The following is a 25403-nucleotide window of genomic DNA, read 5'->3' as shown; positions in this document are numbered from 1 at the left end:
TTCATCATTGAGGTTTTTCTTCTATTTCCTCCATTTTTCACTCTGAGATGATGGAGAGACTATATACACAATATATGTATAAATTGTGTTACCAATTCATGGTTAAATACAGTTAGTGCAGCTACATAATGAACTATGGGTCAAATGTTACTTTCTTCATAAACAGTGTTAATAACATAGCACAACCCCTCTCATTGGTACATTCTCACATAAAAATGTAAGAATGTATGTGTGTATGTGTGTGTGTGTGTGTATGTGTGTGTGTGTATGTATATTTATATATATATATACATATATATATTTAATCTATAAAAGTTTTGAGATAAAAATATTTTGAACTTGAAAAATATTTTGTTAATTTAACTCAAATATTTATTTAACCAAAATCATTTCAACATGTAATCAAAATTTTAAAAATTTTTATGCTTAGAGTACATCTTAATTCAGACTAGTGATATTTCAAGTGTTCAACGTCCATTTGTGTCTAGTGGCTATTATACTGGATAGTATAACTCTAGGTTATCAAAAACAAACTGAGATAAAAGATTTTTAGATGTGGACAGAAATAATAATGACACATCAAATATTAGACAAGATCTGTTTGTTCTGTTTTCTAAATCATCACAATATATATGTTTATAATAAATAACTGATTTTAAAAATAATTTTTGGGGGTCGCCGTGCAGGGCTCTGCGGAAGACTCGTTGGGAGAGTGGCCTGTGTTCGCTAAGGCAGCGCCTCAGGGACGATGGCGGAGGGAGACAATCGCAGCACCAACCTGCTGGCCGCAGAGACTGCAAGTCTGGAAGAGCAGCTTCAAGGATGGGGAGAAGTGATGCTGATGGCTGATAAAGTCCTCAGATGGGAAAGAGCCTGGTTTCCACCTGCCATCATGGGTGTGGTTTCTTTGGTGTTTCTATCTACTATCTAGATCCATCTGTTCTGTCTGGTGTTTCCTGTTTTGTTATGTTTTTGTGCTTGGCTGACTACCTTGTTCCCATTCTGGCTCCTAGAATTTTTGGCTCCAATAAATGTACTTCATGACCATGATCGTTTCTCTTGCTGCGGTTGCGTGGGTGGGACAGCAAGTCCACAACCTGCTGCTCACCTACCTGATAGTGACTTTCTTACTGTTGCTTCCTGGATTGAACCAGCACGGAATCATTTTGAAGTACATTGGAATGGCCAAAAGGGAGATAAATAAGCTTCTCAAACAAAAAGAAAAGAAAAATGAATAATGCGTCTGCTTTACTGAGTGTAATGAATGGCATACACCTTGTCCTTGGGAACAGTTTCTCTTAATGCTGTCTGGATTCTGAAATGTTACAGAAATAGCTCCTTGCTCTCCCTCTTTCTGCCCTTAGTAGAAATTCAGCCTTGCCAAGTAAGGCTTTATGCATAGTGTCTTCATGTGAAGTGTAGCTGAATGCATTCTCATCACTTGGCCTTATGTGGACAATTCATTCGTGAGTACGACTTGTTTTGATTTTTCTCACCCAGGTTCATTGAATTCTTACTTTTAGGCAACTTCCTTTAAAAATACGTAGTGGTGAACTTCACCTTTTAGTATACTTAACTGTGACGTTGGATAATTGTTCCTGTTGATCTTCGCTTTAGCTAGATACAAGGTAGTGGTCTGTGGCTACAGGAAGCTGGTTCTACTGTCTGCTTCCACAGTCTGCTTAAACTGTCTGGCTCCATGAATACAGAGACCAAGTTTCCTGCTTCTGATGAAGAGACCAATTAAGTAAGATTCATTCCTCACACTGTTTCTGTACTGTGGGAGAAGATCCTTCTGGAATCAAATGAAACCAATTCCACGCCCTAGTATGTGTTGGTTTCTGCCTTGTGCAAAACTTAGCAATTTGTAAGAAACACTGATCCTTCTTCCCAAATGGGGAGTATGACAGGCTTAGAGCTCTTCTCTCCTTGCTCTGAGACTTCGAGTTAGTAGATCCTTAAAGGCTTTTTAACAGCAGGCTTCTAAAAGTTTGTGTTAAGTATTTTTAGCATATTTTTAATTTCAGATTTTCCAGCTGACTGAAACTAAAGTATATAATAGGTTAAGACTCAGGTCTATGACCTTCACTCCGACACCAGCCAATAAAGGACAGAAGTCTTCCTATATGTAGTCAAGATTTCATTTCAGTAGAAAATAAATCTTATCCCTACTAATTTTTCAAGACCAGACTAAGCCTTTTAAAGGTAAGCCTCAAGATTCTCATTTGAAGGTAATTGTGGGCTGCTTTGGTCCCCTTAGATTTGGCATACGAGGTGGTGACTATGCTGGCATCTGACTTTTTCCCTAGTTATTTCTGTGAAGAATGCAGGGGCTGTCGGGGAGAGCAGACTTTTGGCGACGATAGGTGGCCTCTGGTCTACAGAGATTTTGTAACTCCTTGGAAAGTGTAGAATCATCCTCCCTCTCGGTAGCTAGAAATTTAGAATAGTTGAAAACTGTAGGAATTGAAACTGAGGGCTGAAAATGTGACATTTGGGAACAGTTCTTAAACTCTGATTAAGTAGCTGTAATATAGTTTTGTGAATTTATTGCACTGATGCTGTAAAACCTGGACCTTGTGGTATATCTGTCCCTAAATAAGTGTCGTTTTCTCCCCTTCAATATTACTGTAAACAGTGGCACCCATTGTAGCATAATGTTTGATTTTTTTTTTTTTATGTTCCATATGAAACCTACAAACTACCTTAATTTTTACATGTGTTTTCCATTGTAGATAAGCCTGTCTTGCTGTCTGGATTTTTTTGTGTATATGTGTTCTACCAATTAACTACTTTTGCAGTTTTAATCTTGTATTATTTCTTCTACTTGGTTTTGTGTAAAAGGGGAACAATAAAGCTGGAATCCCTCAAAAAAAATAATTTTTGCTATTTTTCTGCATATTTTATATATTCTAAGTTTAGACCTTTTGACTAATTCTTCTTACAACTGCATTTTTTTTTAAGTAGGCTTCATACCCAGTATGGAGCCCAATGTGGGGCTTGAACTCAAGATGCTGAGATTAAGACCAGAGCTGAGATCAAGAGTTGGACACTTAACCACTGAGCCAACTAGGCATCTCTCCTACAACATTTTTTATGTTTATTTATTTTTGAGAGAGAGGGAGACACAGAATCGGAAGCAGGCTCCAGGCTCTGAGCTGTCAGCACAGAGGCCCACGCAGGGCTCAAATCCATGAACAGTGAGATCATAAACTGAGCTGAAGTATAGGACACTTAACTGACTGAGCCACCCAGGTGCCCCCCTCCTACAACTTTTTAATACATAAGAACAATTCAAAATATTTGCCATACATATAATGCTAATTTTATGATTATATGTTATTAATGTTATGATTTTTTAAGTAAAATGCTTAGAACTTTATACATAAGAGTTATTAGTATTTTCATCTTTTGCCCATTATCTTTACCTATTATATTTAATTACTTAGAGACCAATTCTTTTTTAATATTTATTCATTTATTTTTGAGAGAGAGAGCGAGCACAGGTTGGGGAGGAGCAGAGACAGAGAGGGAGATACAGAATCTGAAGTAGGCTCCAGGCTCTGAGCTGTCAGCACAGAGCCCAATGCAGAGCTTGAACCCACGAATGGAGAGATCATGACCTGAGCTCAAGTCTGATGCTTAACCTACTGAGCCACCCAGGCACCCCTAGAGACCAATTCTTACAATAGTTCCTTCTCCTTTAATTAGTATTCTTTCTCTCTCCTTTTGAGTACTGAATTCCAACTCATTAACAATGAGTCATCTCAAATGTCACCTTCTCTGAGAATTTCCTGACTTTCACTTCTGTCATAATAGTTTTATATTCCATCTTCCATAGCACTACAGGTCTTTGAGCAAACTTCTTCTGTAGCATTTATAAATTACATTATCACTATTTACTATTGTGTTTATCTTTTCCATAGCATCCATTCTGCAAAATGGCCCACATGAATTTTTGTCTCCTATTATCAGATCTCTGTGTGATCCTCTCCCACACTGAATAGAAGTGACCCACGTGAACAGTGGAGTACTGCAAAAATTATAATAGAGTGTGGTTTTGAGAGACTAGGTTATATAAGACATTGTTGCTTCCACATTACTCTTTTCCATTACTTGCTCTATGAGCCAGCTTCCATTTTATAAAGACAATCAGTTGTACAGAGAAGACCATATAAACTAAATTCTTCTGCTGACAATCAGCATGACTTGCCAGTCATATGAGTGGCCCCAATTGAATGGAAGTGAGTTCTGCAACCCTACTCAAGACTTCAGATGACTGTAGCACTGACCAATATCTTGACTACAACCTCCTGAGAGACCCCAAGCAATAACAGCAACTCCCAAATTCCTGATGCATTGGATGCAACCCAATGTTGTTTTATATTTTCAGGTAATTGGCTATGCAACAATGGAAAATTAATACAGATTTTGGTAGTTCAACATAGGGTCCTGCTATAAGAAAAAACTTAAAATATGGGAGTGGCTTTGAATGGCTTTGAGTGGAAGAAATTTAAAGAAATCGTTAGGACATGCTTGGTAGACTTTGAGAAGGCTATGGGTATGGGCTTAAAGCAGTGTGAGGAAATGTTACTGAAAACTGGAGAAAAGATTTCTAATATGGCAAAAAGTTTAGGAACAGCATCACTTTCCTTAATAGAAATAAACAGGCTGATCCAGCTAAGTAGATTTCCAGGTAGAGTGTTGAAGGTATCCCTGATATCTTCTTGCTGCTTACAGTAAGATGTGAGAGAAGAGCAAAGAGTTAAAGGAAGGGCTATTAAACGCAAAGAAGTAAGGACTTGCTGGTTACAAAGCTTCCCAGACTTTCCAGGTGGCAAATGATGATATGATTTAAAAATGGCTTCCAGGCAAAGATCAAAACTAGACAGTGCCAGGAAAATTTGGTGTAAAGGTGAAGTTCAGCCTTGTTTAAACTGTGATATAAGCAAGATATAAATATTTGTAATATTCAGCCACTGAAATTTGGTTTTTAAATTATTATTGCAGAATGGCCTCATGTATTCTAACCAATACAATGAAAAAAGCCAACAATACAGTTTAGAAGGGAATAGACTGTATCTGAGGGTCTCCAATAAAGCAGTGTGTCAGAGTTTTCTTTAGGCATGTTGATGAAATTCTTATATCTGCTTCTCTTCCCTACCCCCACTTTTAAAGAATTTATTTTTTTATATGGGTGATTTATAGTGAATAGAATAACAAGGAATGGATGACTATAGCTAGAAGAAAAAGGAAGTAAATGGACAACTAGAGTGCTATTACATTCTTCTTGAAAATGCTCTACAACTCAGGGGCATGTGCCTACTGGTTAAAGGAAACTAGTTTTGTGTTTGCTTTGAGGCCAGGCTACATCAGTAGACATCCCAGCCTCTTAGACAAATTTTCTTACCTTCTGTGGCCTGAGAGGTTGCATCTACTTCCTGAGCTTCTTGTAAGATCTACACCCATTTATAGATAAAAAATGCTTAGAACAGAGTCTGTTATGATAGACTGAGACTAAGGTTTCTTTACATACAAAAGTCTCAAAGACTTGAGATCCTAATGATTAAGAACACAGACTCAGGAGGTTTGAATCCCATCTTTACCACTTACTTATTCTGTGATCTTTCATTTAACTTTTCCATCCCTCAATATCCTTATTGTAAGACAGATGTAATAGGGATTCTTACCTCTTAGGTCTGTTAGAAGAATTGAGTTAATATTTGTGAATTAAATGAGTTCATTTGTGACTGAATAAATTAGTTTGTAATTAAATGAGCTAATATTTTAGAGGTGCCTGGCTCATAGTGTTATAAATCTAATTTTAAATAAATTTAAAAGCATCATGTAACTAAGGCCTCTGATTATAGATTTTCATAGTTAATGTAGCTCCTGTTCTTTACCTCTTTATGCCTTTTTGGCCTGATATTAAGACATATTGAAGAATTCTGGGTTTTTGTCCCCTAAAATGCCTATTAGGTTATCTCAATTTTTTATCTTCAACTGAAGCATGTATCAATGGAAATTAAACACCTCTTGATAGTCACCTGGAAATTTTTGACAGATCATTGATTGGCACCTGAGTGATACAGTTTTTTATGACACACTAATCAGTCACTCCAACCTCTCCTAGCTTTGAAAAATTCTATGTTCTATTTTGGGAGATTTGGCAATTTCTTCTGTCTTTAAATTACTTGGCTTGTGACAGGTAATCTTCTGTACACAATGTAACTTTACATTTCAATGCTGCATCACAATGCAATCTTTTCAAAGACATTTTAAGCAAAAATTAGGAATCCAGAATTAACTTAAAATTCAATTGCCCATGGAGTTATCAATGTAAGTATCTCTATTGAGGTGACAATCAAAAGAACCTCTGTAAAAATCTTCTCACAGCAAAGGCAAGGAAAACTTACTCCTTGCCCTGATGGCCAGCAAGTTTCTTTTAACATCTCTAAGATACATTCTAATTTCAGAAAGAAGGTAGAGAAAAAATTGCAATTTGGAAGAGAGGAAACAACAAATTATTGAATGCCTTGCATAGATTCTGGGCTACTTGTTTTAAGCATTTTATCTCTATTTTTTCATAAAATGAAAGAATATAATTTTTATTTTTCTCTTTACCCAGATGAAAAAAGTATAACCTCAAAACAATTTAACTAGCCCATAGTCACATACTGACACACTTATATATACCTAAAATATGGCAGAAGTGGGAGTTGAAACCAGGGATGTCAACACACAAAAGCCATACTTATTCCATTATATTACCTTGTCTATCAAAGTAATAAGTGCTATTCTACATTAATTAATGAATTAAATAAAATCTTATCATTTTTCATTAATGTAAGTGGTATACCATGATCTTAACTAGAAAATAAAACTTATTGAAATGAAAGTATTTTAGTAAGCTAAACATAAATATTCCCTGTATCTCCTTCTTTAATCCCTTTTCCTTACATTCCCATGGAGTCATTTGCTTTTGACTCCATTATATATTATATATTGATATAGCTTGGTTCCTCATGATATGAGCTAGTTTTGTATACTTCTTTTTTTTAATAATTTTTTAATGTTATTTTTTTTTAATTTTTTTTTTAACGTTTATTTATTTTTGAGACAGAGAGAGACAGAGCATGAACGGGGGAGGGGCAGAGAGGGAGACACAGAATCAGAAGCAGGCTCCAGGCTCTGAGCCATCAGCCCAGAGCCCGACGTGGGGCTCGAACTCACGGAGCGCGAGATCATGACCTGAGCCGAAGTCGGACGCTCAACCGACTGAGCCACCCAGGCGCCCCTTTTAATGTTATTTTTGAGAGAGAGAGAGAGAGAGAGAGCGCGCAAGCAGGGAGGGGCAGAGAGAGAGGGAGACACAGAATCTGAAGCAGGCTCCAGGTTCTGAACTATCAGCACAGAGCCCAACATGGGGCTTGAACTCACAAACTGTGAGATCGTGACCTGAGCCGAAGTCGGACGCTTAACCAACTGAGCCACCCAGGCACACCAAGTTTTGTCTACTTCTATAAAAACATTCTTGGATAAAATCTCGTTATCATACTAATTTTTTATACTCTCTCTTTCCTTTTTCTAAGATATCATTGTTGTTATTCTTTTTTTATTTTTGTTCCCATGTCAGCATTTTTATAGTTTCATATTTTTACTCATTTTAATTGCACCCAGAAGTGGTCCTAGGCAATCATCAAAGATTGTGTCTATAAGAAAGTATATTGAGTCTTTCTTGATGTGTTGTCTACTTTCATAACCTTAAACCTATCTATAAAATTACTCTTTTGTTCTTTGATTTTTCTATTTTTGTCTCAACCTCTTCAACTTTAGTTTTTTGTCCATAATTTAATTAATTGAGTTTATAGAGAGGAATAACAATTTTTATTTTTGAAGCCTCATGTTTTGCCCTTTTCTTGAGAGCCTTCTTCATTTGCTATTTTTAAAGTCTCATCACTTTCTGACCTCTTGAAAAGAAAATAAGACTTCCAGGGGTGCCTGGGTGGCTCAGTTGGTTGAGCATCCAACCTCAGCTCAGGTCATGATCTCACAGTTTGTGAGTTCAAGCCCCATGTTGGGCTCTGTGCTGACAGACTTTAAAAGACTTTAAATTCTCAATTTTCTCTTTTACTTCCTCTTTACAGACTCCATATGTTAACAGTTACAGACGTGACCCATTCCATTCCTTAATTCATCTTTGTGATTATACATCTACAACCCAGGACTCGTGTATTTTGAACATCTGTGCTACATGAACCAAGCATTTTTTGAAGTATTAATTTAACAAATATGTACTAATTACCAACAATGTTCCATACAATTAAGAGTGTACTACTTCTCAAAGCACTTCCTATATATTAGCTCATGTCAATGCCTTCTGGCCAAAAACTATCAGGAACCAATTCCTGACCTCCTTGGACACATGGAGCTGGCCCCTTTGGTGGAAAGAGTAACCCACACTCAGAGAAGTCATGTTCCTGCTTCCACTTAGTCTCTTTTTTAAGGGCTTACCTTTTCTTTCTGACAATCACAAAGAATTCCAGGTATGTATTTAGATAGAGGTTGCCAGCACATTTCTTTCTTTTCCCCTTCCTCGAAACAGAAGAAGATATAGCTGTCTCCTTTATGATAAACCATATCCTCATATACCACAAGACCTCTTCAATGCAGGAAACTCTGTTGTGTCTTTTCTTCTCTACATACAAATGTTTTCCTAATTACACATTTCACTACATGAATATCACAGCCACATCTGTAGCATGTCTGCACAACCCCCCTTTTTGTCTCCCAAAGGAAAACAATAAAAGAACCTAGTATAGCGTTAGATTATTAAATCCTTTTAGTTTAGTAATGATTTAAAAGAAACTGCCTTTCTTTGCTAACAGTGTTGTAGAATCCATATTATTCCCAGTACAGGGGAAGGGAAGTGAGGTAGTTGGCTATAAAGAACTCTGGACTCACCATATCTAGAGCCCCATAGCACCTCCTGCTGATTGAGTTTTCATTTTATTTCCATTTATTTGGTGCCTGCATCATCACCTCATTCTTTCTCCCCTTCTCTTATTTTTATCAGAAGCTGAGAAATTCTCGGTAGCAAGTATAACTCTAGTTTTCATAATAATAACGTATGCTGTAACATAAAATATGTATATACGATGCTCTCAAATAATGTCTTTGGACAGGCACCTAAGAAGAAAGTGAATTAGAAATTTTGATTATCTGATACATTTTCCAATTCTTAAATCACAGGACTGACCACCTTTGCCACCTCAGTTATACAGCAGTCTATGCTATCAGGTATTCTAGAATGCTTCACATTATTGCCTTTTCATAACCAATGGTCCCCAATCAAACCCATATTAGCTGTCCTTATAGCAAAGTGATTCATCACCTGTTCTCATGGCAGTGTAAGTACTTTCTGCCAGCACCATGCTTTATTTGCTTTGTTCTGACTCTGGAGCAGGCACAGAATTTCAGATCTGATGCCTCAGACAGGGGTGGACCTAAGAGAGGCCTGAAGCCTAAAAGGCACCAACCAATTTTTAGGTTATAGATTACATGAAATATCAACTCAACTCACATGTGTTATTTGTAAAAATAAGAATTTTAGTGGCCCTTAGAGGGTGACTGAGACACAGCTTTAACTTGCATTCCATGTCTTTACTTTGGGTGCCTATTTTGTAGCAATTAACCAAAAGAAGAAGTCCTGAAATCATATTCTGTAAGATTTAAACTCTAGTGTGTTCCTGCTGTTGGATATGGGGTGGGGGGGATTAAGTTGCATCCTCATCCAAACAAGCACAGAGGCCTATAGCCTCCTGCTCAAATACTAAGTGTGTGGTTCTCTTGGATGCCATCCCCTAAAAGAAATGTGAACATTTGGCATCTGACTTTCTGTGGTGACAGGGAAAGACATTTCCTCTACACCATTTGATAAATGTCAAGTGCCTAAGAATGAAGAAAAGGCACTGAGATATTTGCAAGATAGAGTACTATTACAGAATATTTTGTGCTTAGTGCCAAGGTGGGAATAAAGGAGTCTGGAAAACATATACATTAAGTAAGGACAAGATGTTCTTAAACCTCTGTAATTCCAAAGGGAGAGATATTGGTAGTTTAATGGATGACTTAAATCAAGGATACCAAGATAATAAACATTAAGGCAAGAATGAGAATGTCCTTCCTTTTAGCTTTCCACTATGCCAATTCTGTGTTTCACTCTTTCCCCTGAAACTAGCAGCCATCTTGTTGAGTAAAGACCCATCCTATGGTGCCTCTCCAGCTTGCTGTACTCCTTATTCCTTCCAACTGAACTCTTCCTACTTTTTAAAATTTAGAACTACAATGACTGATTCTCTCTTTCCCATGGTTTGGCTTTCTGCTGACTGGAAATATGTGGATAATGTCAATCCTGAGAACCGGATATACTCCATTTTATTGCCAACTCAAAGGTACAGTAAACATATGCTCAATTCTGACATTCTATCCTCTTCTGGGCACAAGGACCTAGTCTGAATAGACTAGAGCTCCTCCGACAGCTGCCTGGAACTATATTGTCTCTACTCACACATTGGAACTTTTTTTTAGCTTATTTTTAGTATTTAGGTTGTAGAAAAACCGTTCACAATCATTTTCTTTTGTCCAAAAGAGGAGGCTATCTAAAATGAATAAAACTGAGGATTGAATATGTAATTCGACATGGGAAAAACTTAAATATGCATTATCTAAAAATATTTAAACTATTTCAAAGAAGAAAATCCTATGAAAATGTTATAGGACACTAAAGGATGGGACAGTGCTTTTGATATGAACCATTTTCTCAATTTTCAGTAGTGTGAAAAAATTATCAAATGTTTAAAATAAAATTGTAAAATTCTGCTGTCTACTTTTTTGTGATTGTACTGGTAAAAGCAATTTGGCTATAAAATTCTAAACCATTGTACTCTTGTTTATTTTGAGTCCTTTCAAATTAATTAGGTTATTTAATTGATAGAAAAATGAATTTGGTAGGAAATGTAAGCAGCATAAGAGCATACTCTGAAAACCCTTTTTAATTTTTTTAATGTTTATTTATTTTTGAGAGAGAGAGAGAATGAATGAGCAGGGGGAGGGGGGGACAGAAAGAGAGGGAGACACAGAATCTGAAGCAGGTTCCAGGCTTGAACTCACAAACCATGAGATCATGACCTGAGCTGAAGTTACGCACTTAATCAACTGAGCCACCCAGATGCCCCAAACCCTGTCTTTTTCTAAACGCAGATATCAAGACTCTCATTCCCAACTCCCTGAGTCAGTAACTATTACCAAATTTTTTTATGTGAAAATATATATGCCCAGTACTGTCCTGATTATCTGACATAGATTTATGTATCAAATCCTTATAGTGACCAACAAGTACATTTTCTTTTAATAAAAGAATCATACCTGGGACACCTCAGTGGCTCAGTCAGTTGTATCTGACTTTAGCTCAGTCATGGGGCACCTGGGTGGCTAAGTCGGTTAAGTGTCCGACTTCCACTCAGGTCATGATCTCACCATTCATGGGTTCGAGCCCTGCATCAGGGTCCACACTGATTTGCGGAGTATGCTTGGGATTCTCTTTCTCTCCCTCTCTCTCTACCCCTCCTTGACTTGCACATTCTCTCTCTCTCAAATATAATAAATAAATCTTAAAAAAAAGAATCATACTCATTTTTAGACAAGGAAATTGAGGTCCCAAAATTAAGAAACTTGTTCCTGGCCCCACATTTTATCAGCAGCGGAACCATAATTTTACCATAGAAAGCCCCGTTCCAGATAACACACACTTAACCACAAAGTTACTGCCTCTCTGCCTACTGCCTCTCTGTAGCCTTTGTCATTTTATGTTAGATACCATTACACGCATCTCTTCATTTTATATTCAACAAGTACAACAGATGAGTAACCAAATTAATTTTGCATATTTGCATGTGAATACTTGCATATGTTTTTCAGGACCTGTTGTCTGTGTCTACAGAGGTATATTAAGAATGCAAGAAACCTTTGGGGCGCCTGGGTGGCGCAGTCGGTTAAGCGCCCGACTTCAGCCAGGTTACGATCTCGCGGTCCGTGAGTTCGAGCCCCGCGTCGGGCTCTGGGCTGATGGCTCGGAGCCTGGAGCCTGTTTCCGATTCTGTGTCTCCCTCTCTCTCTGCCCCTCCCCCGTTCATGCTCTGTCTCTCTCTGTCCCAAAAATAAATAAAAAACGTTGAAAAAAAAAATTTAAAAAAAAAAAAAAAGAATGCAAGAAACCTTTGATGTGTGTTAGACATTAAGTCTTTTGCAAAATTATATTTTATGCCTTATTTTAGAGAGAGAATATAATATTAAGTTGTGTTACTTTCTCTGCTAGCTTTCAATTATATTTTTATCCTACCCCTGTAGGGTGTGCTTGCTCCTAAATGCAATCAAGAATCCCAGTAGACACTGTATATTAACTGACTGGAAATTAAATAAAAACTAAAAAAAAGGAAAAAAAAGAATATCTCACCAGAAAACAAAGTGTAGCAAACAATGTTATCTATAAACAGAAAATTTATTATATTTGCCTAAATGGAATAAAAAAGGATAGAAAAGGGGGGGATGAGTTTATTACACTATCACTACATTAATATTCTCTTATTTTGAAATGGCATGGAGGTATAACACAGCAAGGAATGTCCAAAGAACAACAAATAGTTTAAAATTGAGACCATAACATAACACAGTGGGATTATGCTGTGAATAATAAGACACCATAAATAAAATCATGGCACAGAAAGTTGCATTGATAGCAAAGAATTTGGAAATTGCAGTGATGATTAAACAAAGGTGAAAACAAAGAAAAGTCTCAGAAGGAAGTGCGGCCTTCCCAGGCCTCAGGTATGCCCAGGGCCAGGGCCGGAAAACTTCAAATGTTCACACCTGGATAGAGCGACTGAGGGCTCACCCTGCCCAGTGCTGTTCACACCTGGGTAGAGTGAGGGCTCACTCTGCACCGGTGCTCCAAACTGCTCCTGTTCCAAATGCTGCACGCAACTCCCCAACTTCCCCAAGACTCCAGAACCGTGCCTGTGGGCTACCAGATACAGTTTTCTGGTGAGAAATAAGTCCACAACTTTCCTGAATTGTTACTGTGAGTGGGTAAAGTCAAGGTCAGCTTCCAGACAAATATCCTTCACAGCCCTGAATTCAGATTTTATTGATCTATTCCAAATCCTTTTCTAATATAAAATTCCATATTCTCACAGCAACAATTCAGCAGATGGCATATAACTTATGAATCGGGTGAACTTAAATACTGCACGAACCAAAGAGAGGAGGGAATTATATCTGCTCAAAAAAGCAAAGTGTATCACCTTCCTTTAACAATTGAATAATTAGGCTTTTTCAACGTTGTGGGGAAATCACTCAGCAATCGATGTACTCACATTTTCAGGTTTGGTTTTGCGAAGGGGACAATTCTCCATGACATTTTTGCGTGGCTGGTATGAATTTGCATTCAGAAGGATCCTGTAATGAAACTGCCTCTGGGGCAGAGGACAGATTTGTTTCCTGATCAAGATAATTAAGGTAATGTCTCCCTCTGAGAGAAAGTTGTGTGGGTTTGCTAGCAGCCCCTTTAAGAATTAGGGTTTCCTGGGGCGCCTAAGTGACTCAGTCAGTTGGGCATCTGACTTTGGCTCACGTCCATGGGTCATGAGTTCGAGCCCCACATCAGGCTCTGTGCTCTGGAGCCTGCGTCAGATTCTTTGTGTGTGTATCTCTCTCTGTCCCTCCACCGCTCATGCTCTGTCCCTCTCTGAAAACAAATAAATAAAACATTTTAAAAAAAGAATTAGAGTTTCTAATCTTATTTTTCCTCAGCTGTGGCACAAATACCCTGTGGGTGCAGCATCCACCTGGGCCTGCATCTGCATTTGCCCCCACAGGATAGGGGAACAAGAGTAAGGAATTCAAACATGAAAGTCACACCACCTGCTGTGCCATTAGTAATCAAATCCTCTGTCTCTGACCCAGGAGTCGCTGTCTTCTGCCAGTTCATGTGAAACTGTGGCAGGCTAACTTGTTAGCTTGCACAAGTAATAAAATCTCAGAGCCATCACAATTCCTGACAGACTTTTCTCTAAAACAATTAATATTTCTCTTCTTTAATTATCATCATGGACATTTTACAGACAAAACAAGTTTTAATTTAATCACTGTTTTCTTTTTGATGTTCAATCTGTCACTACCTATCTTCCAGCAGTCTCTCCTCAGACTTGTATTTTTTTTCTTTCAAACTATTATGAAAGCATCCTTATTTTTGACAATGGTAAGATGTTGTAGGCCTATGTAGAATATTCCTATCTTAACTATAGAATCATCTATTCCCTAATCTCTGAACAGTTCTGTTCAGGGACCTGCTCTTCAAGAACAGTAGGGAGCTAAGGAAATGGGAAGTGGTGATTCCCAATAGTTGCCTTTACAAACACACTACCTTAGCTGTGATCTAGAGAGCAGGAAGCTACAACTAGGGCTATTTTCTAATGGGAAAAATGGCCTTAACTAGAACAAAAGGATCAGGAAGGCATCAGCTGAAATGCTGGCTCCTATAATATGCTGCCTTAGTTGCAGTCCAGGAATCAAAAAGCCATTGCCATAGATGATGTCTTGAGAACAGTACAGCACCTGCTCTATCTGCAGTGGCAAAGCCTCCCTACCTAATGTATACGGTTCCAAATTTAATCTTGACACAAATGCATCTCTTTGGCACAAACTAAACCACAATCCAAAAACACAGATGTAAGAAAACCTTAGAAGGAATGTGTAAATTTCAAACTTTTATCATACAAAAAATACAACAGAATATAACTGGAAAGATGTTGAGTGAGTCACTGTATGGTATCCACCATGGTCCATTCTGGCAGCATCAATAGGTATCATTCTTCGCATTAACTTTGAACAACAGCAATAGATCTTCTACTTAAAAACCTCTATAATTCCCCTTCCAATTCAAATACAAAGTCATCAGAGGCTAACAAGCAATCTGGCTCCCTTTTAATTCTTTGCACTAGCTTTATTGCATTACCATCTCCCATAACTGCCCCATTTTTTCCAGCCACTCTAGCTTCCTACTAGTTCAACTAATATATCAGGCATACTCCCACCAAACTACTTTTTGGCTCAGAACACAGCATGGTTCGCTTGCCCTTAGTGAAGGCTACTACTCCCATACCTTTGCTGAGGTCCTTGTTTCTTTGATTCAAATCTTCTTTGTGAGGACTTGCTTCTATAGAAATAATCAATTATGAACAAAGATACCAAACTATGAAGACTTCAGGGCCCAAGGCTTGAAGTCACTTGCCCTGGCTCCAGTAGTTAAAATCAACTGTATTTTCTTTGCATGGCTCACTGTAAGTCTTTAAAAGATAAGATAATAATGTTCCATATATTACAAGGCCAGGTTCTAAAAATATGACCCTGAACAGATTTTTTCTTATTCTTTCGTTCTCCAAATGCTAAGTATTTTGCTTATTTCTCAAAAAGTCCAGGCCAATGGAATCTATTCCTTAAATTGGGGTGGCAAATTTTATTTCTGCAAAGAATCAGATACTAAATACTTTAGGCTTTGTAAGACAAGAAGCAAAATCAAGGTTAATATATAAATACGTATATAACCTTTAAAATGTAATCATTTAAAACTGTAAGAGGTATTCTAGTTTATGAACTGTACAAAAACAGACAGTAGGCTAGATTTGGCTTTCAGACTAGTTTTCTGTCACCTTCTATAAAGCACAACATCCTCATTACCTAAAATTCCATTGACAGACATTTTTTAAACCAAATCAAAAATATATTAAATATTTTTAAATGTTCTCAGTTATCATTTGTTTTTTCTAGCTTCCCGTTATCTATTCTAATCACATTATTTCTCCTACCTTGATTTAGTCACAGATTTAAATTACAAATGAGACCTTTCAGTTCAAAGTTCTAGCTTCTTTTCTCTGTGATACCTTTAGCCGAAGCACTTTTTGTGAGAAGTCTGATGATATGGATAGTAAACAATCTATTAGAAAACGTGCAGTGAGTAATTAGTAAATGTTCTGGCCTTAAGTCATAAAAATTTGTAATATATGGAAAGCACCTTAATTTAAATGATAGGACATATTTTAAAATAGTAAAGCAGTAAAATTAAGAGGTAAGTACCTAAATATAAAAATTCTTTCTGGGGCACTTGGTTGAGCATCTGACTCTTGGTTTGGGCTCAGGTCATGATATTATGGTTGTAAGATCAAGCCCACACCAGGCTCCATGCTGAGTGCGGAGCCTGCTTGGGATTTTCTCTCTCTCTGCCTCTGCCCCTCCCCCACTCATGTGCAGGCTCTCTCTTTCAAAAATAATTCTTTTTAATATAGGAAAAGATTTTGATAATCAAATTTTATCTCTTAAGTCTGAAACACCAAGCCCTCTGCCCTAATTACTTCCATCCAAGTGCTCCAGGTTTTTTTTAGGGATGGCAATTTTATGTTATGACCTTTTCATCTTCATAGTACAGTCTCAGATCTATTATCTTGAATGCAAAAAACATTTAACATTAAGCTTATATGATTTAGGAGGCAGATTTTATTGTATTAGAGTCTGACTCCATGTTTGATATGAAGTCCTGCCCTCTCTGCTCCTCCATTGTCCTATATCTGAGTTAGTAGCACTTCCGCTTCCACGAACAGTAAAGTCATTTATCTCTGACCCATGAGTGTCATTTCTTCTGCCAGCAACCTTGAAACTATGGTAGGCTGTTACCAGTAGGATAAAGTCTTAGATACTTCACAGATGATAGTGACATCCCAGCTTAAAACATTTAAAAGATTTCTTATTTCCCTTAAAAATCTAACTTGAACTCCTTACCATGCCCTGTAGAGGGGCCCGTATCATCTAGTTCCAATCTACCTTGCCACATACCACTTATTTTCTGTCCACAACTTTCCCTATACCTTTAATAAAGCAACAAGATTTTCCTGAAGGTCACCATTGACTATTATATGTATAATAAGTATATTATATATATATACATATACACACATATGCATATACATATCTATATGCATGTTATATATCACTATTTTTAAAATTTTTTTAAATATTTATTCATTTTTGAGAGAGAGAAAGAGACAGAGCACAAGCAGGGGAGAACAGAGAGAGAAGGAGACACAGAATCTGAAGCAAGCTCCAGGCTCTGTGCTATCAGCACAGAGCCTGACATGGGGCTTGAACTCATGAACCATGAGATCATAACCTGAGCTGAAGATGGACACTTAACCAACTGAGCCACCCAGGCGCCTCAAACTATTTTTTAAAATATTTATTTTTGAGAGAGAGAGAGAGAGAGAGAGAGAAACAGAGTGCGAGTGGGGGAGGGGCAGAGGACACAGAAGATCTAAAGCAGGCTCTATACTGACAGCAGAAGCCCAATGTGAGGCTTGAATTCATGAACTGTGAGATCATAAACTGAGCAGAAGTCAATACTTAACTGACTGAGCCAATCAGGTGCCTCTATATATCACTATTATATATACATAATATATGTTAAATATATATGTATATTAAATGTACACTATATACATGCATATATATATATATATGTGTATATATGTATGTGTGTGTGTGTATATATATAAGTATATAGTGCATTTTACTTAAGCAGGATGCTATTTTCTCTGTGAGGACATGTGGCCTGGTGTTGTGATGCTATGCGGTGCTGATGCTACTGGTATGTTTCTTAATACTGCGGTTTCAGAATATAAGAACCATCCCCCAAGACCCCAAAAATATCAACCATATACCAACCACCTTTCTATCAGAGATGGCTGATATATTAAACATGGGGAAGACAGAGTTATAAAGCAGCTAGAGGTAAAAAACCAAGTCATTAATTTAACACTATCGATAAAATATATTCACAATATCTCATATATGAACACTCCACCCAAATTCTTATTATTTGGATAGGTCTGTGGCTGTGTCTTTAGCAGGGGAGATAGACTGGGTATATGAAAATACAGAGTTATGGTAGTAGGAATACAGCTAAGCCAGTGAAAATAATTTAATGCAAGTTTGTGACAGTCAAGAGTCCTGAAACTAGAGGATAACTCAGTATGATAGCATCTGAGGTCTGTCTGAACCTTTCAAACCCAGCTTTTGGCCTCAACAGATAGCCAGTACGATGGCTTGCTGTTATGTGAGAGTGAGAAAAAGCAGCAGGCTAAACTATCCTTATTCCTTACATAAAATAATATGTATTATTACAGCTCATCCTTCTGAGCCTTAGATAGAGCAATCGAACTTTCCATCAAAACTCACCTAGACAATAAGAGTTATTTCAAAGAGGCCCATGTTTTACAACGTTCCCAGGTTTCTTTTCTACAAGAATAATCATTTTAAGGTCCACATAAGTTTGTTCATAGGGGTTTTCTTGCTGTAAGCATCTTGTTATGAATTCTGCTGAGAGGAAATCACTCTGCCAACCCACCCATCTGATGTTCTCTCACCCCCACACACATTTATCTTAGAATCATATAGGATATAAAAGGTTTTGAGTGCCACAGCACCCATCAAACTCAGGCACCTGCATTTTAGGTCATACTGTGCTTCTGAACTCCTCAGTAAATTAGTCAATCACAGTGTTTAAAGTATAGAGTCTTCATTTCTTGAGTTTGTAAACTCCCCTGGCACCAGGTACAATGTTCTGAGCCTAGTAGTTGCTCAGTATTCTTGGACGGCTAGTATCAGTGATGTTCATAAATGTACATTCCCTATTGGGAATGCTTTTTTACTCCACTCAAGTCCAGAGAAATAACTTTTAATAGTTTTCAAATTAATTCATTATCATGTGCTATTATTATTCCCACACCATAGACGTGGAGAGATCTAGATCAAGAGATTTTAAGATTACACAGTTAGTGATGAATCTAAGCTCTTAGAATTGATTTTCCATTACCGTTTGTCAGTGTGTGTGTGTGTGTGTGTGTGTGTATTTGTGTGTGTGCATGTGTGTATGTGTGTGTACTTTTGAGTCAAAGACCACCATACTGTGTTAATGGTGGTAAAATAGAAAATTTTATTTATGGCACTAAAAATATTAAAGTCAAGGAGCCCAGTAGGAGAAAGCTTCAAGGCGCCTGGGTGGCTCAGTCGCTTGAGCGTCTGACTGGCTCAGGTCATGATCTCATGGTTCGTGGGTTTGAGCCCCGCATCAGGCTCTGTGCTGACAGCTCAGAGCCTAGAGCCTGCTTCAGATCTGTATCTCTATCTCTCTCTGCCGTTCCCCTGGTCATGCTCTGTCTCTCTGTCTTTCTCAAAAAAAAAAAAAATAAACATTTAAAAAAAAAAAGAAAAAAGAGAGAAAGCTTCAATAACTGAATCTTGTACCTTAATATTCTCTTTCAGAAGGAATCAGGTATTCTATAAAAGCTATTGAAAGGGAAGAATTCTGGATTTCAAAATTAGAGACAAAGAAGCTTAGGAATGCATTGTCTTTGATGTCACTCACCAAAAAGTGACTTAAAAATCAATTCAGTTCCTTAAAATCACCTGTGCCAGTATTATTTCTTTTAATACCTACAAGCTTCAATTCTAATTGCAGAGGAAAGTAGCAAAAGAGGCATACAGGAATACTAGTCCCCGTAAGAAACAACACTCATAGGAACATAGTAGTCGGTGAAGTGTCAGAGATCATTTCAAAACTGATAATAGAGTAAGCCATATGAAATTGCTGATATCCAAGCAATTTTATATTGGTACTTGAAAAGAGAATTCTTTACGGAAACCATTATAAAGCAATTGGATTTCTACGATATAAAGATGAAGAAAGTAACAGAAGATTTACTTCTGAACTAAATTCCTAAAATTAACTGATTGAATGTGTTAACTGCATCTACAAATACTTTCACAACACTTCAATTAGTGTTTGTTTATATAATTGGGGACTTCATCTTAGCCAAGGTGACACCTAAAATTAGCCATTGCAATGCCTTTATTGTTTTTTAATTCCTGGTTCTGGTAGTAACTATTGGTGTGATTTTACACAAGTTACTTAACATCTCTGTGCCTATTACTGGAAAACTTAAATAATCTTGAAAACAGAAAGGTCCCCCATACCAATTCAGAAAAGAGTATGAGAGAGAGAGAGAGTGTTGGTGAGTATGCATTACAAATTTATGTGCATTTAATGATATCATAAAAATGTCCACAAAGTCTGAAGAGAATTTCATACAGATGTATACAGAAAAGTAGAAAAACTAACAAACTTTTTTTTTTATCTCCTTGAGTAACAAGAAAGGCTCACCTTCTGATTGTCTCCTATATACCTCATGAAGGACTTCTAAGTTAATCTTGGAATTAACTCAGAAGAATTAATTTAGAGGGATGTGTTCACAGTTCTCAGGGTTAGAAGATCCAGAATTATGCCCTGTGAATTGAGAAGATGTGGCCTCTTCTCAGGCCTATTATGTTTATAAGTACTCACACTTAGGAGGATAGAGTAGACTGCAGTTAGCTCCCTCTGCTTTGTTAAAGAAAGAAAGAAAGCATAATGATCTTACCCTTACACTATTTTCTCCACAAAATCATGTAATACTATAAGTATAAAAGTATAGTATGTTTGTTAAAAGAATTGAATGAATCTAAGGAAAGAACTTTATTTTATATTTTTAATTTTTTAAGAGAAAGAGTGAGACACTGCATGTATGCATGAGCAGGGGAGGGGCAGAGGGAGAGGGAGAGAGAGATTCCTGAGCAGGCTCCACACCCAGCCCAGCTGCCTTAAGGAAAGGACTTTAAATTCTGCCCAGCCTCAAAACAATGGCAGGTACTATTACTCTACTTATGTTCTGTTTTGTTTTCTTTTTTAGATAAGTGCTGCCCTGGTCTCTTGATTTAGAAATAAAAATGTACAATTGATATTATTAAGTTTGTGCTTTTATTATCACTTACCTGGATTTTATTATCACACAGCTACCTGCTTGAGCTCCCTGCCACTTGTATATCCACCACCACCACCACCAACAACAACAACCATTTCCATAACAACACTTCAGTGCCTTATCATCAACTAGGATAAATTCAATTTTCTTAGCACAACCAATAATGTCCTCTAACCTGATTGTGCCTTCCAGTGCTGTCAAGGCTCTGAGTTCCCCTTTTCACAACCTTCATAAATCTGACATTCAACTCCTGTGAAAGCAAACACTTCCATACACTGGCCCATGCAGTCACTCCCCTTTTTTCTCTCCCTGTGTCCTCTGGCCAACTTCGTCTCATGCTACTCTTTCCTTTTCATCAACACTTTTCAGCCACACTGGCCTTTGTGGAATGTCTAATCACATGATTGCCTCCGTTCCAAGATTCTTCTTGTCACCCCATCTTTTACTCTGAGGATCCAACTCCTATATACATATCATTTTCTCAGAAGGCATCTGAACTTCTAATCCAAATTTGGCAGCTCTGGTGCCTTTTTATAATGATAATTTTTTTCATCAGATCATATATATTAAGTTGTATTTTATATTTATTTTGGGGGTTTGTTTTTACTGTAGAGCTCTCCTACTAATTCTAGTAGCTTCTACTAAGCTTTATGAAGGAAAGGGCAATGCCTATGCTGTTTATCACCAAATGTCTAGCACCTAAAGAGAATGCCTAGCACGAAGAAGGCCCTCAATAAAGATCTGCTAGCTGAATGAATAAATACATGAAGAATGAGATGGTATTATTACCTCATTAATAATTATTACATAATTATTATATATAATATATAACATATAATATATATTATAAAATTACTATTATATTATCAACCCCATGTGGCAGGCCTATCCAATATCCATTCTGTACTACAAACAGATTCTTACAAACAGGATCCCAATTGTAGTTGGGGCATTATTATGGTAAAAATCTGTTTTCCTTGTTTTTGCCTTTTTCCTTTTCTTTTTCCCCTTCATCCTATCAAGGATGTTGCACTTATGAGGATGTTGGTTAATAAAACTAGAATGAGCCTGAGTCTTTGATGATATCGAGCTATCATGCCACGCATATATCACAGAGATACTAAAGTAAGTCACAAATATTGAAGTGTAGAGCCCAAGAGGACATGAGAAACAATTCCTTTATAAATGAGGAAAGTGTGATCCAGAGAGGTCTTACTGGTAGTAAGGAGTAGGTGTAGGATTATAATTCAGCTTTCTTACTCTCAGGCCAGGGCTGAGTTATAACTTCTCTTAGAGTCTGTGGTTTGTTGCTGTTGTTTTTTCTCACGTAGAAGTGTTGAAATTTCTGCATAGCATTTTCTAGGAAGGTGACATATAGAAGGGAACCATGTCATCAGTAAAGGGAGTAAGACATAAGAGGACAAAGCTGACTTAATAAGATGGAAGGATGTGGAGACAAAGTGAAAATTATGGTGTCTTAAGAAGAAACAGACTTTTTCTCAAAGCTCAAAGAATATAATCAAGTCTGATTTAATGGAAAATCTTCTTTTTAAGGAAGAGAAAACAATACTTAGTTATGTTCTGAAAGGAAAGAAAATTCTGTACTATAATTTATAGACTTAAAATGAACTGCTTCTAATATAAGCTACCAGTTTCCAAACTCATTACATTATTCCAATGATGCAATAGCAGTGCTGTAGATTCTATCACAAAATATTGTTATTTCAATCCCATTAGGAGCGTTGGTAATTTTTCCGAAAAAAAGTTTCTAATGCCCATGAGTGTAGCCAATTTGACATTACATGTGAAATTACATGAGTCTTATGGCCCATCAGAGACAAGGACATACACTAGGTATAACAATATAGTTGAACTCAGGAAGAGAGAAAATATCTTCTCTTATACAGAAATACAGAATGCTTCCACCTAAGTGTGTGGGATAGTGGAGAAAGCTATGTTGGACATTACATTTACGATATAATCCAGAACACCCTGAAATCAAACACATGCACACCAAAAATATCATATATGATTACATTATAGCCTAAAATAGTGTCTGTTATGGGGTGCCTTTTTAAAAATACTGTTGAATAACAGCTTCTTACCTAATCAGAAGTGTATAGTCTCTTCATTAGGAATGAATATACCACATAATTGGGCTACGATTTAAAATTCTAAGTAGACTCCAAGTTAGTACATATAATACTATTAGTCAAGATTTGGCTAGGCAAATGACACCATTCTAGATATTTTAATGCAAGGTAGTGGACTTCTTCACATGGCATTGGGTTACATAGAGGGTTAGAAATGAGATGGAGGTAGGGAACCAGGGAGGGACTGGACATGTTCTACAGAAATCAGGAATTATAGGAAGCTACGACCATCACTGCAAAAGAGTGCATTTATGTGAACCACCATTGCCTTGCAGCATACAGAAGCCTGTTTTTATCATCTGCTGCTACAGTGTTTACTCCAAAGGAGACTGCCCTGATCTGCTGCCTCCATGGCTCCAAAAGCCCGAAGAAACTCTTCTTTATTTAATGTTCATTTATTTTTGAGAGAGTGAGTTAGGGGAGGGGCAGGGACAGAAGGAGACAGAAGATCCGAAGGGGCTCTGTGCTGACAGCAGAGAGCCTAATGCGGGACTCTGGCTCAGGAACCCTGAGATCATGATGTGATCTGAAGTCAGACACTCAACCGAATGAGCCACCCAGGTGCCCCATAACCCAAAGATATTCTAACTCCATTTCACCTCCAGGTCTCAGACAGGATGCTTCCCATTGGCAGAACCTAAACTTCAACCTGCTAGCCATGAAATTTGGGTTCTAGCAACTGTGGAGGTCTTTCTTCTACATGTGCTGCACAAGTTTTCAGGTACCCAATAAATAGTGAGGGAAACAGACATAGTTCTAAAACTGTTATGAACAACTCAATGTCTATGGGAAAAGATAATTACTAAAACATTAAGCTTATATATATTAAACTTTTATATATATATAAACATATGTATCCTATACTTTTATATAATAAATGTAATATATGAATATGAAAAATAATACATATTTTGTGTATAGTATATTTAAAATAATACATATTTTATTAATACAAAATACATATTAGGTAGCAATCACTATTCTAAATCCTTTAAAAGTTTTAACTATTTTAATTCTCATAAAACCCAGATGGGATAAGCACTATCATCATTTCCATTTTACAGATGAGGAAACTGAAGCTTAGAGAAGTTAAATAAAATTTCCCCAAGTTCACATGGCTAGTAATTAGCAAAACTGAGATTTGAATCCAGACAGTCTGCCTCAAGTCCTCGTCCTTCAACTTGCTATATGCTGTCTACGCTTCTACTACCCAGTACTAGGACAGAAGGAGTGAGGTGCTCCAGCAGCACACGGGGAAAAAGAAAAAAAAAAAAACCCTAATCTAATCTAGGACTTCAGGGAAACCTTCCAGGAGAAAGTGATATTCCAGTGGAGACTCTGAGTAGAAGTTAGCTATGTGAAGAGGAGGAGGATGACATATCCTGGAAGAGACAATATATTCTGAGGCCAGAAAAGGCTTGGCTGTCCCTACAAAACTAAATGAAAGCCAGTGAGGCTGGAGCATAGAACGCAGAGGAAAATGGCAAGAAATGAGCCTGTAAAGGAATCTGAGCCCCCTTCCTGTGAGCTAGATATTGCACTAGGCACTTAACATATACTGAGCTCCAATCCAGAGTGCCTGGGGGGGCTAGAGATCACAGCTAAAAGAGGCACACCGTCCCCCTGGAACCTTGTTCCTATATAAACTTCAGCAGTGTGCAGACTAGGTTTTATGGACAGACTAATAGGCTATGAAATATTTTTCAAGTGATACCCTAAATCTTACCATTAGAGATTGATTCCTCAGAGTATCACCATTATTTTTTCCAACTTTATTATCCTTAATATACAGAAAGTTGCACATATTTAATGTATACGTTTTGATGAGTTTGGACATAGGCATATACCCATGATACCATCACCACAGGAAGTACATACGTCCATCACCTCCAAAAGATTTCTGTCCCTTTGCTTGTGTGTGTGTGGGCGGGGGTGGGGGGTGGGTGGTGGTGGTGGTAAGAACACTTAGCATGAGAATGACCCTCCTAACCAGTACTTAAGGCACCATGTTGTTAGCTATTGACAACAAGTTATACAACAGATCTCTAGAATTTATTCACCATGTAGAAGTATACACCCATTAAACAAATTCAAATTGATTTGAAAAAGTTAACTAATTAAATAATTAGTTCTTTGTTATTTTATGTGAATTAAGACACTTTTATTTTGCTGACAATTAACTATTTACACAGGAATGGAAGAGTAGAAACACTGATGGGAAGAGAAAAATTGTACCCTTTTGAGCCTAAAGCAATGCCAAAAGTGACTGATGTGAAGACATCTGGTG

At 37.3% G+C, this 25403-nt stretch overlaps 1 pseudogene; it reads left to right on the top strand.

Moving 5' to 3' along the window:
- The first annotated feature begins 676 nt into the window (after positions 1 to 676).
- Positions 677 to 2032, top strand: LOC125918949 (ADP-ribosylation factor-like protein 6-interacting protein 1; annotated as a pseudogene).
- Positions 2033 to 25403: the final 23371 nt, after the last annotated feature.

This window comes from Panthera uncia, chromosome B4 (genome assembly GCF_023721935.1).
Source record: "Panthera uncia isolate 11264 chromosome B4, Puncia_PCG_1.0, whole genome shotgun sequence".
NCBI lineage: Eukaryota > Metazoa > Chordata > Mammalia > Carnivora > Felidae > Panthera > Panthera uncia.
Note: the sequence above shows the minus strand (reverse complement) of the source record. Positions and strands in the feature narration are given on the sequence as shown.